At 38.7% G+C, this 15307-nt stretch overlaps 1 long non-coding RNA gene across 5 annotated transcripts; it reads right to left on the bottom strand.

The window, feature by feature from the left end:
- Positions 1–745: 745 nt before the first annotated feature.
- On the bottom strand, positions 746–9849 carry LOC107777686 (uncharacterized). 5 transcript variants are annotated; one of them, XR_012706166.1, is made up of 7 exons: positions 9019–9849; positions 8488–8553; positions 7454–8400; positions 7149–7361; positions 6366–6458; positions 1998–6278; positions 746–995 (listed from the first exon to the last, which is right to left on the bottom strand). It is a non-coding gene; the product is annotated as an uncharacterized LOC107777686 (long non-coding RNA). The 5 variants fall into 5 exon arrangements; XR_012706165.1 differs by having other exon boundaries at positions 8488–9849; XR_012706164.1 differs by having other exon boundaries at positions 7454–8553.
- Positions 9850–15307: the final 5458 nt, after the last annotated feature.

Below are 15307 nucleotides of genomic sequence, written 5' to 3'. Positions count from 1 at the left end.
AATAGTTAAAGGTATGCTGACCTTTTCGAGGGCAGCAGACCAAACAAGGATTTCTCATAGTTTCTCAAGACCCCACAGCTTCAAGCTCTAAGCAGCGTAACTACTCAGAAATGAGAAAAAAAGGAAATCAGTAAAAAACCCTAGGTTTTGAAATCTCAGAATTGCTCTTAGATGATTGTTCTTTCGTCTAATTGGTGATTCTAGGTTGTGGCAGATGATGTTAGGTTAGAACATTAAATGCTCTATTTATAGTACCATTTAATGCTCTTAGTGTTTCAAGATTCAAAATAATGGTTCGCCGCAACCAATTTGCGGGTTTCTTTTTGACAGACCGCCATTATCATATAGCGGCGGGTATTTAACGGCGGTAAACCTCCGCAATTCGGCAGTTTGACTTTTAAAGAACTTACTTATTAAAAAATAGCGGAGGTCTAAACCCTCGCAATTTATTTATTTAACCCCCACAAGTTTATAACACAATATTATTATAGGTTAAATAACGCCAGTTATAACCTCCACTTTATAACACAATATTATTATAGGTTAAATAGTGACAGTTATAACCTCCGCTATTCATTGAATATTTTTTTTTTCTGCAATGTTACTCCATAGTTGTTCCAATTTTAATTATATTAATATAATGAAGCATCAACAAATTATATAAATTGCTTACTAGAATCAAGTAACATCAATATATTAATAAACCATAAAATACATTAAAGTAAATTATCATTAGTCTCAAAAATTTACTTTAAATACAACTACTCCAACCATTAAATACAAAACATTAATATTATAATTAGTCTTAAAACTAACTTTAAACATAACATCCACTTCAACCATTATAGACAAAAGATCTACTATGACCATTCAATCGAGTACGATACATAATTATCTAATACATTTGCAAGCAACTTCAACGGTTGTCGTTAGGATTACTTCCACCGGATGATCTTATTATATGCATGGGTGAAATGAATCCGCTAGCTGCATCACTTGTTTACAAAACAATCAAAATAAAATATAATTAATAAAAGGTACCTCAACAATATCCTAATTAATAATCACTTAGATTCAGTCAAGTATCAGTAACTTATCTAAGCCATCTATTAATCAAGAGAATATTTATGGCACAAAGTTAGGACACATCGAATGTTGTAAGGTATGTCAAACACCACATAGCACAAAAGTGTAAGTAAACTGTAATTGGAGGTTGTAAAAAGTGATTATTCTTAAATTTTATGCTGCCATACTTTTGTTCCTAAGGAAAACAACTTCAGATAGCCTGCAGCTCAATAGCCAAATGTTTTTGGCTCATACATTCATCGATCAATTCAAAGGAATTGGCTACTGAAATATCTTTCCAGTTAACAGTAAAAGCACAAGATTGACAAGCCTCGAGAGAGTGGATGTCAAGAAAAGCAGAACAACTAGAGGGAATATGATTATCTAAACAAATGAATGAATGAATGAATGAAAGAAATAAAGGACGCTAGCTTTGTAGAACCACACACTTCTTTTATTCTGATATGGAAATGGAAAAGATTAAATTAACTTGCGAAGTTTGTGAATCTAAGAAGTAAGAATAATTTTGAGAATGGTGAATTTTGGAATTTTGAAGATTCACCAAATCTAGATATCACAGATGTAAAGGATCCACCAATGATAGGGACTATTCGAACATACCAAGAATGCATTTCCACATGTAAACAAGTGCTCTTATTGGAACTCTCTTTAGATGTGTCTTTTCAAGTTAACATATCAAAATTCTATTCTCTAGTCATTTTCAACTGAAAAATCTACGGAATCAACCAAAGAAAACATCCTTGATTACGACATAATTTATAATTTCAAGCAAATTCTTTACCCCATTCCATTTGAATGCTATGTCAAACACCACATAGCACAAAAGTTTCTACTTTCCTAATTTAGAATAATACTTGGACTGATCAATCATACTTTCAAAATTAAATAAGAAAGTTATGAACTATTCTTACCGTTGAACGAGGAGGAGAAACAAATATCCCTGCAAATTCTTCAGGTATCTTCCCTTATTTAATTATCATATACGCCTTAAAAGCATTCATCATTTCCCTGTAGTTCTCTTGGCTTTGATTGTGAGCATTCAACATTTGATTGTACTTCTCTTGGCATTGGGAAGAACATGAACCATTATTATAACTTGAAGCATTCAAATCACTATAACGAGGTTTTGTTTGTCTAAAAGATCTGCCAAGAACAACTCCTAATCCCAAGCACCTTACCCTTCCAGGGTGCTCTTTTCCCATTACCTTACCAACAACATCATTTGGCAAAATTTTAGACTCATCCACGGTGCTTTGGCTCAATGCTAGTTCAATTTTTTTCTAAATACATTACACTCCAAAACCCAGTGTCCTAACTTCAATCAGTGAATGACAAGTTAAAAAAGAAAAACAAGAGAAGGATATTATCTTTTTCTGGTATAAAACAAGTGTTAAAACTTTGGGACTGCAGTTAATAACACAAAATTTACCATAAAAAGGATTTGTGACAGCATCAATTAGCAACATATAATACTCCCTTATTCTGAGATGTAAACTAATCTACCCCAGTTAAGGCTGTTCTACTATGCACATGCAAAATTATGCTTTAATTATGACTGGATTTGGCAAGGTTACTTGCCCATTACTTTGCTGTAAGGAGCTTCAATTTTCATCTGGCCGGCGAGTTTCACTCCCCACAAAGCACATGAAATACCAGAAGGTAAGCTATCCAATTTTTTTTTCTTTTTACTTCACCTCAACATCAATCTAGAATCAGTTCATCAGCTAAAGAGAAGGATAAACGTGGCAAACTCATGTAGTAGTAATTCAAAAAAGAAACATATATTGAATAAAGTTGCCGCTAGACAAAACTATTTAACCTTGTGGGTTCTGATGGTTTTATATAATGGGAAATTTTACCAATGTTACTACGAGATATTAGGTCTATGTAGTGCTAGCTTGTTTTTCTCTCTACATGAAATCCTAAGTTCTATATAATAGCTTGATTTTGATACCAAAGAAGGAGATCCTTCTGATTTCACCTATGTTATACCCGTTACCTTCTTCCGTTAGTGACAAGAGACTCTCTAAACTTTTTCTTTTATGAGATCGGGAAAGGTTTTGCTTAACAAATATTAAAGTTTTGCGAAAGGAATGTCTAAATAAGAGAATAAATAACTTATAGATGAGTTATATATCAACAAAGAAGACTAATAGCAATTACTGGTGTAACGACCCGATCGGTCATTTTGAGCTCTAACATGTCGTTTAGTGATTTGAGGCCTTGAGTAGTTTTACTTCAGGTATTATGACTTGTACGTGTGGTCGGAATTAAATTTCGGGAAGTTTAGAGTCGATTCAGATAGAAAATTTTAATTACGGAAGCTTTAAGTTGGAAGAATTGACTAAGGTTTGACTTTTAAGTAAATGACCTCAGAATCGGGATTTGAAGGTTCTAGTAGGTTCCTATGATGATTTCAGACTTGGGCGTGTGTTCAGGTTGAGTATCGGGTGGTCCGGGGGCATTTCGGCTCCTATTATGGGAAGTTGGTATTTTGGAAGTTCTAGAATTTCATAAGTTTGGTTTGAAGTGGATTTTGATATTATCGATGTCTGTTTGGAGTTTCAAGACTTGGTATAGGTTTGTATCGTGATTTATGACTTGCACGTGAAGTTTGGTGTCATTCCGGGATGTTTAAGTGTAATTCAAATGCGTTAGGCGAAGTTTAAAGGTTGGAAAGTTGAAAGAATGGTTTTGGCCGTTGATTCGTAATTTTGATGTTGTTTGACGTGATTTGAGATTTTGACTAAGTTCGTATCGCATTTTGGGATGTGTTGGTATGTTTGGGCAGGGTCCTGGGGGCCCCGGTTGTGAATCGGATTGGAAACAGATCGAATTTGGACTTGGAGGAACTGCTGAAGCTTAAGGCTTTTGATGTGATCGCACATGCGAGGTTATGGCCGCAGGTGCGAGACCGCAAAAGTGGCCAAAGGGTGGCAGAAGCGGTCCTGGGTGAGATGGGCAGTGGTCGTTGGTGCGAAGAGGATTTCCGCATCTGCGAGCCCGCAGATGCGACGAGGCTCCGCAGATGCGGAGTTGGAGAGATGTGGCTGGCCCCGTAGAAGCGGAAGGGATCACGCAGGAGCGAAAGCGCGGAAGCAAGTGGTGGGCCACAGAAGCGCCCTGGAAAGTGCGAGCCTTAGGCCGCATGTGCGGCTGGTCGGGACCTAAGTGACTTTCGCAAGAGCAGACATTTTCCCGCAGAAGCGGAGCCGCAGGTGCGGCTGGGGTGCCCGTAGGTGCGAAAATGCCTGGGTAGAATATATGTTGCTCAATCGAAATTTTAGCTCATTTCACGCATTTCTCTCTTGGTTTGGGCGATGTTTGGAGAGCTTCAAGGGGAGACTTTCATCTTCTATGGCAAGGTAAGTTATTCCCACCTATTGTAAGTTAAATACATGGATTCTATAAGAATTTAAACATGAAAACTAGTAGCAATTGTGGGGTTTTAGTAGAAAACCTAGAAATTGGTATTGTTGGATTTTGACCACGAAATTGGACATAGAATTTGGAATAAATTATATATTTGAGTTCGCGGCGTTATGAGTAAAGTTTATCTTAAAATAATTTCAGAATCCGGGCACGTGGGCCCGAGGGTTGACTTTATTGACTTTTCGAGCGGAGTTGGGAACTGTTATAAGTTGTTAAATTGTAAGCATTGGGGTACATTTTGATTGATTTGCACGTTGTTTGATTAGTTTCGGAATGTTTGGCTTGGAGTTGAGGTGTTAGAGAGGCGCGAGAGCCGGTTATGAAACATTGGAGCGAGGTATGTCTCCTATCTAACTTTGTGAGGGGGAAACTACCCCTAGGTGATATAATTGTTATGTGTTATTAGTTGTGGGTGATACGTACGCACGAGATGACGAGAGTCCGTACATAGCTAAAGAATATTTATGTCTGGGTAAACTTAGGACTTTACCCTATAATATTTGAAATACTTGAATTCATTATGCTAGCTTAATTAATTAAAATTATAATTGAGTTTATTTAGAAATGCATACATATATATTAGGCCGAACTTTATTATCTTGAGTTGTTGGCAAGTTAATTGAAAAGCGGTAAAGGTTAAATTCGCTTCGTATCCATGCACTGTATTGTAAGCACATGTCTCGTAATTCGAAGATTTCCTTCCTTTCTTGTGCAGTGGGTTGAACACCTCGGCAGTATAATAGATGTATCTATGGTTCATGCCGCTCGATCCTCTGCAGTGTACACATTATTCTAGATCGAACCGAACGACCTCGGCATAATCATGCGTTATATCGATGGTAGTCAGAATATTCACGAGATTACCCTTTCACTGATGCCCGGCCTTTTATATGGTATTTCTTATCCGCTTTATACTGGAACTTGATACATCTGCGTTGTTGAGGTTGAATACAAGACTGAAAAATTCATACTTTAAAAGAAATATTTAGAAGATTATGTAACTAACAGTTTTACCCCATTAGTGTTATGCACTTCATATCTTCTTATGATTTATTAATTTGTTTTATTAGACCTCTAGTAAGTATCGATGTCGACCCCTCGACACTACTTCTCTGGGGTTAGGCTAGATACTTATTGGGTATGCGTTGATTTACGTACTCATGCTGCACTTCTGAACTAAATGTGCAGAATCTGACAGGTTCATTTGATGATCGTCTTGGCGCATAGGCGCAGTTGTTGAGGAGACTTCATGTGAGCTGCATACCTGGCCACGCATCGCAGTCCATAGAGTCTTCATCGTACTATTTATTTTATCCTGTCTTATTTACATTCTAGACAGATGTTGTATTATTATTATTGTACTCCTTAGTAAATGCTCATGCACTTGTGACACAGGATTTTGGGGTTATACTAGTTGATGCTTACGGTTTCGTATATTATTATCGCCTTTCATTTTTTTTATACACTACAAACGTTGTACGTTCCCATGGATTTAGAAGTGTAAATCTCCTTATTGATTAAAATCTATGATTTCGAAAGTAATAAAATGGGTAATTAAATTGATAAATCACCGTTGGCTTGCCTGACTGCGACGATAGGCGCCATCACGACCTATAATGGATTTTGGGTCATGACAACTGGGGCTCCATATGTCTTACACATATCTCTTTTGCCGCCTCATTAACATATGATCCATCTTCATTCCTATGTATAGCGAGATAAAGCTGTCCTCGTCCAGGCTTTTGTCCAGTCTCAGCCATCTATATATGAAAAAGTCAAAGTCGCATTAACTTAACTAACTAGGAATAGTTGCTAGTTTAATTAAAGTATCCAAAATGAATTATTACCTTTTCAGCCCTTCTTCTGGAGTTAGGTTTGGAGCCACCAATATGTAAAACAGTTTGTTTCTTTCGAATTTCAGCATTTCTTTTACAAGTTTCCTTACAAAAAGATACCAAGAAAATATCACAGAACAATCAAATCAGCATGCAGAATCAAAAACTGATGATGAAAATAAGCTCAAGCAAAAACGGCAGTGGTATTGCTAGTGTCATTTTGTTCGGTGGAGTTTTTATCACAACTGCTCTAGGTTCTGCATTCTTGGTTGAAAGAAAGAGAAGGAAATCCAATAAGAAAATTAAGAATGAGTATTTTGAAGGTGAATCAAGTAAAGGGCTTCACTTTCTTCTACCTGATTTTTCTCCATGCATAGAGCAACAGCAACCTTCCAGGTTAGTCATACAAGTTCCTACTATTTTACAATTATAACTCACACATTCAAAAACTATGTAGCATGGGCTGTGTACTTTGCTATAATGAACAAGTTTATCTTCAGTTTCAATTTTCATTATGTTCTTCACCTGTTAGGTCTCATTGCACATGGTAGTGGCCTGTTGGTTGTACAATAAATCATCAAATAGTTCTGAAATATTCTAGCTAGAACAAATTAAAGTTTGCAACTATTCACCATTATTACAAGTTTGAAGAAGTGATCTCGAATTTCGAATCTGAAAATTAAGTTTAAGTCAAGTCGATGTTGTTGGAAAAGCTTGAAAACGTTAGCATGGATGAAGATTGGTTAAAGTGAAGCCATATAATTACACATACTAATTGAAGCATTGAAATAAAACCTGTGTTTTTTCTTTAAAGCGGTAATCAACATAAGAAATCTATTGATCCGGTGGAATCCCCGGTGGAACACTATCCAGTATCTCAGCTCTGCTCTTAAGTGGATCATAGACCTTATCAAACAACTTTAGCCTTTTTGCGCCCCACTTCTTACACATAGAATTATAAACATATGGTCTTGCATTTGACTCAGTTGTCCTAAAACAAAATCGTGGCTTCAAGAATAAACCAATGGTTATATAATTATTACATACAAATATACAATCTAATGACATAAAAATAGAGATATTGTATGCCTCAGGAATACCTTTATAAATCGTTCATAACAACGGTTGAAGATTGTCACAGGTAAATTCTTCCATTTCTCAAAGTGAATTGGAAAAATGGAGCAATCGGTTGCTAAAATTCCACAAAAGCCTGCAAAAACGCCTTGTCCTTCACCAATGGGAGAATCCGTGTCGTCAAAATAAACCACAAAACGTTCTCCATTAGATAAATTTAACACGCCCCTTTTCTTCACTTTAAGTATCTTGCTAGCTCCTTGTGAATCTTAAAATATAAAAACAATGTGAGATAGCACAAATACATAAGATTTTCTCCAAGTAGAAGAATAATAAAGTATAATGGCCCAACATGAATTGAATAAGGAAAGGATAACAAAGTACTTGGCACGCTTAAAACTGTAAGCCTAAGGACGGCCAGAACTTTGGTCAGCACCCTTTAATCCTCACAACCCGATTGAGTTGTTCAGAATATTTGAGGAAATAAATAAAAATAGAACCTAATAAAATTCGAGCAGACAACTTCAAGAAAACTATTTAGATCACACTTCAGCTCTACACAACGAGGACAACTTTGATCTGGATAGGGTAATAGTTAGCACCATGATATTAACCGAGTGAGCCATGCAACAGTTCCTCCAAAAAACTCAAATATTCATGTTAGATAAGAAACTTAGTCAAATCAACAACGAGCACAAAACCAAAAACTTCTAACAACATACACAATTGGATCTAAAAGGGTTATTAACTGGAATCCAGAGGTTGCATGGCCAGCACAGTTGATCCTACTATACAGTTGATGGCAATAACATACCTATTGCATTTACAGTTCAATGTTGCGTAGACACATGTCCATTACACTTTCTAGATAGTGGGTGTTGTGACGCAGCCCGAATAGATGGAACCTGCTATGTTGTGGTCTGATCAGACAGAATCAAATATGCTGCAACCTGACCTGAAGGTGTTGGTCGTGCTGTCGGTTGAATAAATGAAGTCAGTTGTGGTGCATCATCAAAATGCAAAGATGTTGATTCAGTTGTTGATAAAGGTTGTGCTACACCTTGTGATGTAAGTGCTGACTGAATTGAGTTCTGGAATTTCTCGTAACGCTTGGGCTTCGGGATACCTGCGAGCAATAAAAGAAAAGCAGGAGTTCACGTAGAAGAAAAGCCAACATATCAACTCACCGTAGAATAATATCCAACATACTAATAGCGACACTAAAGCACGTCACATTCATATCCTCTTACACATACTTGTTTTCAAGTACACAATCTCATTTTAGTCTAAGCAACTCAACTTTGAAAACAACAAAATACAAGTACCCAATGAGTCCCAATCATTCAGCAATGAACAGTAGTAGTATTATTACAGTAAAAGAATACCCCTAACATTTTCATATTCACATTGGCTAAAACTTATAGTTATCATTTAATAGACTAAATAACAGTGCTGAAGAAACCAACTACCTAAAACATAAAAGGAGTCACATCATTCTTCTATGCAAACCAAGGAAAATCTAACAAATTATCAGAACTTAATGCACAAGAATATCACATAACAGAAACAAGGCAAGAATTTACAATCTTACAGTTAGTAGCTCATGTAAAATCATAGTCTCGGGCTAAACTATGATTTTGCACGCACAAAAAGAAAGAACTTGGAGAAAATAGAGGAGAAAACAACCCAAGAACTGAGAATTAGAACTAAAAAACAGAATAACATAACTGAGAAACAAAAAAGAAAAGGGAGAGGAAATGCAGAGCTTGTTCTTATTTTACAAAGACAAAAGAGAAGAAGCAGAAAGCAAAAAGAAAGAAAGAAAGAAAATTTTCCTTATCAACAATAAAGATTTCTTCACCATTGACATCCACTTCAAGATCACAAGAAACATCCATTAAAGCCAAATAAAGAAAACACCTCAAATAAGAGTCCCTTTTGGAATCTACTTTAATAAAACAACTTAAAACCTCGTAAAGATTTGATCTTGGAAAATACCACATAGATTTGAGAAGAAAACACCAGCTTATTCTCAAATAAGCATGAAGACAAACGGAAAAAGTTTAGTTCTTGGTATTACAAAAAAATGCTTAGTCAATTGGTTCAAAAGCAGAACTGAAAATATAACTTAGAGAGACAAGAGTATAGGTGAAGCAAAGGAAAGAAAGGGTACATATATATAATGTATACTAATATAAGGATAAAACAAAGAGAAAATCAGAACTTCAGTGAGTAAGGGAAATGCTTGTATGCTAAGACGAACAGAATTATTGAGTGCCCAACTAACTGTATCTGACAAAATCAACTGGATAAACTCAAACACAAACAAAGTATAGGTGAAGCAAAGGAAAGAAAGGGTACAAATATATAATGTATATAATATGAGGATAAAACAAAGAGAAAATCAGAACTTCAGTGAGTAAGGGAAATGCTTGTATGCTAAGACAAACAGAGTTATTGAGTGCCCACTAAACTGTATCTGACAAAATCAACTGGATAAACTCAAACACAAACAAAGTATCTCTTTACCCGAAAAATGGATAGAGTTGAATTTATACGCACTTCCGAGAATATGTGGCGTAACTTAACACAAAATATAAGGATAAATAGAAATATAAATATAGATTGCAGAGAATGCGAAATAGATAAGGTTGTTAGGAACAATGAATCTTAGGATTCAACAAATAGAATCAATCTAAGAAATCTGAAAGAACGATTCTTTACTGTAGAAGAATATAACACTTTTATTACAATGTAAGCCTAAGAAAAATTTGTTTTACAAAAATAGTAACCAAGCTCTTTTATAGTGGAGGAATTTGGCTCTAAGCATAATAAAATAAACATTCAGTGGGAGACCCATGATAAGTCAGTTTTTTCACAATTTCTGCCAAGATTCTCTCTAGTGGGATTGCAACGGCTTTTGTCTGCGAGCTCGATCTTACTTAGAACCCTCGATTTTGGTTTGAGCTTGATTTCGACTCGAGCTCTTGATCTTGGTTCGAGCCCGATCCTGGCTTGAGCCCTCGAATTGATTCGAGGTCAATGTTGGTTGGTCTCTGGATTATCAGTATGATAGATCTACTCTGCATCATGGTTCGATTTCGATTCGAGCTTGATAATGATATCGACATCGATACGGATCGGCCTCCCCGGGTTCGAGGTTAGTTTGTTCCACCTTCGGGATCTTACCTCGATAGATCATCGTTCGAACTCGATCGGACGTGCCAAAGCCAAAATCTATTTCGACCGTATACAGATAGTCCCCTCGTTTCTCAGAAAGAATGTGGCGAGAAACGATATGATTTTTTAACGGCTCGATCGGATTATAACCTGACGTTTCCATCGGGTTCGACCATGATGTATCTGGTAGCTATCCCGTCGGTTTAATCTTTCAAGGCATTTAATGCATGTCAGGCGGTGGTCGGCCACCGCTGATACTGAACCGCCATCGCTTGAACCTATAAATAACCCTTTCTTTTATCTTTTACCACTTTTACATCTTCTATCTTTCAAATTTCTCAAGTTCTTCTTCGTACTCTCCAACTTACCAGTAAATCTGTGATTTCTTTCTGCAAAAGCCCCTCCTCAATTTTACCAAATCTTTGTCATTTTTCTCTATTCCTTGCTTCTGAACTCGAAAATAGTGAAAGCGTCACAAACCATCCCTCAGAAAGAGAAAACTTCATCTTCGCAGTATGCCGCCGATGATACGCCGATAGAACCACGGCCTGAGGAGTGCGTTCCTGGGGCGTGCATCCTTACTTCTGATTTCAAGGTCGATAAAGGATCATCGGTGCCTGGTCGATGTGAACCGGTATCGAGGTATATATGTTCGATAATCAAGAAGCACCTCCAACAGCTAAAGAAAGGTTGCAATTGGGATAAAAAAGAAATAATGATTCCTTCTTCTGACAAAGATATCACTTCGCACGTGAAGGGGTTTTTGAATGTGTATTCTTATCCTTTCACGTTGGGTCCCCTCGATTCCGTTATCATTGATTTCTGTCGTCAATACCAAATAACCCTAGGCCAGGTCTACCCTTCTTTTTGGCGGATCGTTATCCTGATCCGATATATCGTAAGCAAAATCGAGGGGATGCCATTCATCCTCGACCATCTTATCCGATTATACCATCCTCTACTTTTTCGAGGAGGGTTAATAAAACTTCAGCGTCGGGCTACCAAGGCTCTGTTCTCGAGTATTGACGAGGATAGGGACCGGGGTTGGATGGGCAGGTTCGTTTGAGTAAGGACTTCGGATCTGATTCCGACTGAAAAGATGCCCTTTCCCGAGGAGTGGAATATGAAACGTAAGTGTGATCTTGTTGTTACTTCTACTTTGTTCTTTCATTTATTCTCTCATCGACACTCCTCTTTTTGTGATGTAGCAGTTTTCTGGATGCCCGGAGTAGTTCCCGATCTCAAGAATTGGGTACGAGCCCTTGTTTTGACCTCCACATACGCCGAGCGCTCATGGCGTGATTTGTCAAATGGTCGGTGGGAGGCCAAAAATCATGGTAAGCTCATTTCTCGTAGATTTTCAAAATATTATATTTAGGTTTTCCTTATGCAGGTTTGGGTACTCTTTGATGATCCGAACGCGGTTTTGAGGCCCTTGTCCAATGAGGAGGAAATTTCGGCCTCTGTTCCAAAGCTGGTGAAGGAAAATAAAAGGAAAAGAGCCTCCGTTCCCGAACAAGAATGTCATTTTTTTTACCGTGGAATTCATTCTGCGTCTAAGGGATGAAGATGAAGAAGAAGAAGAAAATGATGAGTCCGTGCTGGTGGTCCGAATGAAGAGAACCACCGATGTCTTATCGGCAACTGGATCGATGATGCTCCATGAGGCTCCGCCTCAAACTGAGGATATACCGGAGAAAGATTCGGGTAGAGTCCCCGAACTATCGGATATCGAAGACGCATCTCATCGGAGTCAACGGGCAGGGGATATGACCGAAGGGGCCCTCGAACCCCTTCGAACCGAGGAGAATTCTCCAGGCGATTCATTTGGGGCAGCAACAATCGAGGATTCGCCTACCTTTCCCGCTTTTTCCGCAGGGGTGATTCGGGAAGCTCAAGCTCCGGGAGCCCTCGATCTAGATAGGCCTCACGATGAAGAAGATCCCTTTTGTGAACTTTTTACCGGCATTGAGGACGTTACCGGTGCTGGTGATGAATCAGATCTTTTTCACGGATTGCGGCAGGCTTTGAATCAGGTAAGCTTTTAAAATTATTTTGTCGGTACTATATTTATGTTCATTTTTCGTTAACTTCGCTTCTTGTTTCTTTGTAGGCAGCGGCAGTTCATCGAGAACAATGTTCTCGATCCCAAAATGAGCTGCATCGATACGAGGCCGACCTACAATGGGCTACTGATGAGAGGAACTCCCTTAGACTTTCCTTAGGGCAGAGAGAAGAGGAAATAAAAGACCTCCGAGCTGAGCTGGCCAAGGCTTATCGAGATCAGACTGATTTGTCTGAGCAGGTAATGATGCTTTTGAAAGCCTATGGGCTTGATACCGGAAGGATAGCTAACATTTCGGTCTCACAGCTGCAGCAAAAAATTGAGATGATCGGGAAGCTTCGTGAGGAGGTCGACGTGATAAGAACGAAGTCTTTGCGGTGGAAAAAAGGTATGGATCGCTTTGCTGCAGAAAAAGAGACTGCTCGAGCCCAGTTATCATCATCCGAAACCCAACTTCAGAAAATGAAGGAAAAAGGCCTGGTTCAAGCAAGAAGAATTGAGGAGCTTGAGGCTCGGTTGGCCTCTGTACTTGCCAAGGCCGAATCTGATGCCGAAAAGGCAAAGCCTATGTGGATGTGCTCGTGGCCGTCTATCAGATCGATACTGAAGCTGCCCAAGTCCAGGAAAGAGAGGCAGCCGAGTCCGCCGATACTCAAGCACATTGGGTCACCGAACTTGCTAAGTACTGATCCCGAAGGGAAACTCTCGAGGAGATCCATGCTCGTGGTTTCGATCTCGCTGAAGAGATAAAATGGTCCAAAGAACTCGAAGCCGATACTGAAGCTCTAGTTTCTAATGGCGATGATGATGATGATGATGATGATGATAATGGGAGTAAGAGCAGATCCGAGGACCGGGGGGAGCCTGATAAAGAAGAGACCGCTCCTGACCGAGAAGTTTAGTTCTTAGTTTTTACGTTGTAATCACCCATGCAGATAAATTTGTATATAGATACATCCCCTTTTTTGCCGACTTGCTTCTGTTTTTGTTTTCTGTCTTGTGAGGACTTTATTCATGCCTTATGAATGTTTTCACAATGATTTAAACAACTTAATCAAATTTGGACTTCGTAACCTCTGTAACCGAGCGAGCGCTTACTCAAACTTGGAGCGATGTAGCCCTTAGGCTTATTAGTTGAGTCAATGATTCGAGCTTGAAGAAATGTAGCCCGTAGGCATAATGGTCGAGTAAGTACTTGCTCGAACTCAAAATAAAAGTTGCCCGTAAGCTTAGTAGTCGAGTTAATGATTCGAACTCAAAGAAATGTAGCCCGTAGGCGTAATGATCGAGTGAGCGCTTGCTCGAACTCGAAATAAAAGTAGCCCGTAGGCTTAGCCGAGTGAATGATTCGAACTCGAAGTAATGTAGCCCGTAGACATAATGGTCGAGTGAGCGTTTGCTCGAACTAGATATAAAAGTAGCCCGTAGGCTTAGTCGAGTGAATGATTCGAACTCGAAGTAATGTAGCCCGTAGGCGTAATGGTCGAGTGAGTGTTTGCTCGAACTCAAAATAAAAGTAGCCCGTAGGCTTAGTCGAGTGAATGATTCGAACTCGAAGTAATGTAGCCCGTAGGCGTAATGGTCGAGTAAGTGTTTGCTCGAACTCGAAATAAAAGTAGCCCGTAGGCTTAGTCGAGTTAATGATTCGAACTCGAAGTAATGTAGCCCGTAGGCGTAATGATCGAGTGAGTGTTTACTCGAACCCGAAATAAAAGTAGCCCGTAGGTTTAGTCGAGTGAATGATTCGAACTCGAAGTAATGTAGCCCGTAGGTGTAATGGTCGAGTGAGTGTTTGCTCGAACTCGAAATAAAAGTAGCCCGTAGGCTTAGTCGAGTGAATGATTCGAACTCGAAGTAATGTAGCCCGTAGGCATAATGGTCGAGTGAGTGTTTGCTCGAACTTGAAATAAAAGTAGCACGTAGGCTTAGTCGAGTGAAGGATTCGAACTCGAAGTAATGTAGCCCGTAGGCATAATGGTCGAGTGAGTGTTTTCTCGAACTCGAAATAAAAGTAGCCCGTAGGCTTAGTCGAGTGAATGATTCGAACTCAAAGAAATGTAGCCCGTTGGCGTAATGGTCGAGTGAGTGTTTGCTCGAACTCGAAATAAAAGTAGCCCGTAGGCTTAGTGGTCGAGTTTATCTTAATTCTGATTGCATAATAAATCTCAAAATAGAGGAATTTTCCTTGGATATAAGATGTCGATAAAGAAGAGAACTTTCTTCGCATGTTATTACATGCCTGGGTTCGAGCCAAACTGTATGAGCATGGTTCGCTTCGACCATTTGGCTCTTATAGTTTTTCCTATTGGAACCCTGTTGTTGTAAAATAACTTTCTTGTGAGGCCTCTAATATTGTTTTAAATGCTGCAAGATCAATGGTTGCCTCATTAAAAACCTTGCCGAAAAACCCATTTGGGATAAAATCGGTCTAAGGGAAAAAGAGTGCAACGCGTGCCTTCAAGCGAGAGATCCATCTTAGCCTTTGTTCGGACTTCTGCAGGGGTCAGTTTTGAAATATAAACGAATATGGAAAGGTCGTACCTTAGCAGTAGTACCGTTTTAGATGTGATACATTGCAGCTGCTTGATAGTTGTTTGCCATTTATAATGCCGAGCCTGTATGATCCCTTTACGAT

This window comes from Nicotiana tabacum, chromosome 23 (genome assembly GCF_000715075.1).
Source record: "Nicotiana tabacum cultivar K326 chromosome 23, ASM71507v2, whole genome shotgun sequence".
In the NCBI taxonomy this organism is placed as follows: domain Eukaryota; kingdom Viridiplantae; phylum Streptophyta; class Magnoliopsida; order Solanales; family Solanaceae; genus Nicotiana; species Nicotiana tabacum.
Note: the sequence above shows the minus strand (reverse complement) of the source record. Positions and strands in the feature narration are given on the sequence as shown.